The following is a 4,665-nucleotide window of genomic DNA, read 5'->3' as shown; positions in this document are numbered from 1 at the left end:
GTTGAAACCAAATCTTAATGCTCAAACAGTCCTTGGATGATGGGAGAACCAGCTAAAATGTTCCCCTATCACAAAAAAAGTCCCGCCTTAGATTGTGGAATGAGTATTTTGGTACTCAATATGTAGCAAATACAAGAAACCCCCCTTCTCTCTCCCTCTCTCTCTCACACACACACACACACACAGACAAACACACACACACACACACACACACGTGCTACTTCCAGAGAAGATTGATCTACTACAGATTGTCATGGCTGCTTGCTCTCACTAGATTATATCCTGATCTTTAATTCCAGCCACTTAACCTTTCAACTGAAATGAAAGTTTATCTGTCTTGAGGTGAAACCACTTATGCCTCTGATGCTCAGACACATATGGTTATTTTAGATTTCCATTTAGTCAGTTTTTTAATAATAGAACAAATTCAATACAAACAGACAAGGATATCTTTCCCACAGCACAGGCTTGAAATTATCTTAAATGAATTACTTAATAATGAATTGATCAATTATCTTGAAATGTGGTCAGTGAGCCTGGAGTAAATATGCTAACCTAGAGTCATTCGGTGCTCAGGACCTGAACACGACATAGCCATCAAGACTGTGTAGGCTGGGATGTCAGCCATAATAATGTCACTTTTTTGACGTTCATTGAGATTAAATAATTAAAAAGCCTGTAATCAATTAGGAAGAAAAAAAGTGCACTCTCTGCCTGACAGAAATGCAGCAGAGAAAAAGTCTCTCCAGGCAGGCAGTGGAGGAACAGGAGGAGGGTAAATGTACATCACAGCAGATAGAGGGGCTGAAGTTCATTGCTGATTCTAAATTTTTTCCATCTCTGGGGTAATGCTGGGGTTTTGGTTCAGTTGAATCCATCCATTTACTATACTCCTGATTTAATCCTGCTTTCCTGTAACAGTTGGGTTTTAAAGCTTCTAATGGCATCGCTCCTAAAGTTACAGCTACAATACAATATATTAACAAGCTCATGTTCAGATAAGCTATTGTAGACAGGGAACCAAAAGACAAACCATGATATTTAAAGTTGTATTTAAAATTATTATATTTAGTTATTGTCATAAAACTTTATTAGGATTAGGGCACATGGTGAAGCTGCATGAAAGCTGCTACAGCATGTAATTCAAGTCTTTCGGTAAATCAGAAAAGAACCCAGTTTAAGACAGAAAGTCCCCTCTTCCTTATGTGCTCCTATTTCAGGACCAGGAAACAATATCTGCTGCTGAAATGCCATTTTAGTGGCCTAATTTAAGGTTCCACTTTAATGCAGTCTAAAACCATCAGAATGAGGCCTGAAGTACTAAAGATCTCTGTCTGTATTCTATGTTGATTGGTTAAACATCAGCACAGGTGAATAAAAGTATATTCATCCTCTGTTTATTTTTCTTGCTTTTCAGTTTAATGATGCAAAATTTTAAATATCTCAAATGAGCCAATTTAAAGTAATTGGCCTCACTGTTGTTTAACTGCTTTAGTTCTACCTATTCTCTCCTCTACCTGTCCTCCCCCTTCTCCTCTCTCTCTACCCAGCCGGCCCTCAGCAGGAGGGTCCCCCTATATGAGCCTGGTCCTTCGCTTCAGCCAGTCCCCAACAGACTGAACTACCACCACTTGAACTTCTCACTCTCTCACTCACTTACTCATTTTCTACCGCTTGTTCCTCCACTGAGGGTCGCGGGGGGGCTGGAGCCTATCCCAGCTCAATGGGCGGAGGCAGGGTACACCCTGGATTGGTCGCCAGTCAATCGCAGGGCTAACACATACAGACACACAACCATTCACTCTCACACTCACACCTACGGGCAATTTAGAGTTTCCAATTAGCCTAAGCCCCAATCATGCATGTCTTTGGACTGTGGGAGGAAGCCGGAGTACCCGGAGAGAACCCACGCAGGCACAGGGAGAACATGCAAACTCCACACAGAAAGTCCCCAATCAGTCCCAACCGGGGATCGAACCCGGGGCCTTCTTGCTGTGAGGCAACAGTGCTAACCACCACACCACCGTGCCGCCCCCCACTTGAACTTACTAATTAAAAATGTTTTTAATTAAAATATATTTTTTAATCAAATAGCTGTTGGGGAAGGAGAATATATTACCGTAAAAAAAAAAACTTTTTTAGTTTTTAAATCATTCACTTAGTAGGAACTTCAAATGTTGAAAGAAGCTCTGAAAGAAGCTCTTGAAAGAAGCCCCCACTCCTGCTGTGGAACCAGCTCCCCGTCCAGGTACGGGAGGCTGACTCCATCTCTACTTTTAAAATTAGGTTTAAAACCTACCTCTTTGAAAAAGCTTAATTAGGGTCCCCCTACATGAGCCTGGTCCTGCTCAAGGTTTCTTCCTGTTAAAGGGGAGTTTTTCCTTGCCACTGTTGCTTGTTGGGGGTCAGGCCCTGGGATTCTGTAAAACACCTAGAAACAATTTTGATTGTAACAGACACTATATAAATAAAGATTGATTGATTGATTGATTGATTAGCATTAGATGATGAGTATAATAGATAATTTAGGAATAAACAACATCTAAATAGGTGCCACTGACAAATTACCACTGGACCTTTTTTTCCAGAGCCCTGCTGAGGAGGTTTATGACCTTTCTTGTGTTGTTGCCTGGCTACAGCCTATCTCACCATGTGCAGTATTTTTGTCACAGATTCTTTGTGCCCTCCATTCTTCCTTTGAATTCTGAGTAGATGCTTTTGGGGTTTTTGCTTACAGCCAGTCCTCGATATGCTCATTCACAAATACAGCAGCATTTAATCTTAGCCGTGGCATGTGTGACAGAATTATCTTTCACTGGTTGCCATTGGAATCCCCTTCCAGTAGTCACAGACCTACAGTCAAGATAAGTGACCATTAGCGTGGGGCACTCCACCATTACTGATAATGGCAGACATTTCCTTGGGCTCTCACAGTTAGAGAGGATGATGGATCCTATTCATTATGGTAGCTATATGTGAACACACTGTCCTTCTGATTACCGGTAAGTCAAAAATGTTTTATGTATATAAATGACCAAAAATGTAATCGAGGAAATAAATAACTACTGAGCTATAATGTCCTATTGTGAGGCTTAAGATAGAAGAATTCCAATAAATTTAATTCATTGCCACTTCGTGACAGAAGCCTGAAGACAACAGCAAGGGTTTTACTTCCCTGGCCCCTTTACTGCCCATGTTTTCCTTCTGTCTCACAGTCAAAAGAGAAAACTGACGGCTCACAGAAGTCACTTAGCGGATAATGATGCTTTGCTTCACCAGCTGCCTGTGACACAAACACAGAAAGTAGGCATGAGAGGGAGATTGTCCATCTGTCACCATTTCACCATTTGTAATGTGCTATGTGTATCCTTGGGAGACCAACACGGGCTTGTGGAAAGTGAGGAAGAAATTAGTATCATTAAAGAGGCTGCTGTCCTTGTCCACTGTTGTAACCAAAGAGCTGTGATAAGACGAAACAAAGATAATCTTAACACTTTATCCTGGAGAGTAACCTGTTCTCAGTTAATTAATTAATATGTTTAGGTCTTATGTTGGATATCTGTATTCCAAGTCAGGACAGAATGCAATAAAACTTCAGCATAATTCTAATTCCAAATTAGCATTTACAGTTTCTTGTTAAAAGAGCATTGTGGTAAACATGACAACCAAAAACAAATCATGACTCATGAAAACATAGTCAGTGGGTTTTAAATAAGCTTATTAAAACAATGAAATAAGCTCCATTTTTATTGTAATATCAGAAGGCATTTTTGTAAATCACTCCAGTCAGTGCATGTTTCCATTTGACCTTAGACTTGTCACAATGCATGGTGGGAATGTTTACATCTCCTTTACACAGTTAGAAAATGTTAATCGGCTTCAGTAAAGAAGTGAAATATCTACAAAAAATGTACTCACACTATAGCTACAGCATTGGGTTCGTCATCTGGAATATTGCTTATGAAGGAGAAAGCCAGTATTTAACCCAACAACTAGTTGATGTGAACAATAATAGACATTTCTCTGAAAGGTGTACCTCAACCTTTGTGGGTTCCCTGAACACATTATAGGTATATTTGGGTTCAGTGTCCAGTGGCACAACTGTTATGGCAGAAAAAGAAACATTTTAACATCAAACACCACCAAAAACTACCATTCATGTAACTACAGTTCAAAATATTAGTTCTCATCACTTTTCAAATATTATTTGGCATGTGTCAATTCATCTTAAGTAAAATGTTGAAGTGAAAACCGTAAATACACTCATAATCATGTAAAACAACAGTCGTTTAAGAGAGTTTGAGTATACTTTTCTGTCATCACATCCATTGTTATGGGCTGGCCAAAGGGGGCCTGGCCAACTCCCCAAAAATGCTCGTCCCTGCCAATCACAGAGATCTCTAAAAATGAAGAACAATTCCAGTCTTGAAAAATATTTTTTTTAAAACAACAAAATAGCAGAAGCAGATACTTAAACTACAGTATTGGATGACAGTCTTCCATCCACTTAGTGTGTACAGATGTCTGAACTGTACCTTAATAAATTTACATTAACATTAGTTGACAGTAATAACAGTAAATTATATCTGTAATCTGTAATAATATCTGCAAAGGCATGGGGGAGGCATCTCGGATGCCTTAAGGGGAAATAGGAGCAAACATGCA

The 4,665-nt window shown here is 39.6% G+C and overlaps 1 long non-coding RNA gene across 1 annotated transcript; it reads right to left on the bottom strand.

Moving 5' to 3' along the window:
• Positions 1 to 1,663: 1,663 nt before the first annotated feature.
• On the bottom strand, positions 1,664 to 4,436 carry LOC130515904 (uncharacterized). The gene is made up of 2 exons (XR_008947295.1): positions 4,310 to 4,436; positions 1,664 to 4,101 (listed from the first exon to the last, which is right to left on the bottom strand). It is a non-coding gene; the product is annotated as an uncharacterized LOC130515904 (long non-coding RNA).
• Between the last annotated feature and the right edge of the window lie 229 nt (positions 4,437 to 4,665).

The sequence above is a fragment of the Takifugu flavidus genome, chromosome 19, assembly GCF_003711565.1.
Source record: "Takifugu flavidus isolate HTHZ2018 chromosome 19, ASM371156v2, whole genome shotgun sequence".
NCBI classification, from domain to species: Eukaryota; Metazoa; Chordata; class Actinopteri; order Tetraodontiformes; family Tetraodontidae; genus Takifugu; species Takifugu flavidus.
This window is presented reverse-complemented; position numbering and strand designations above follow the sequence as displayed.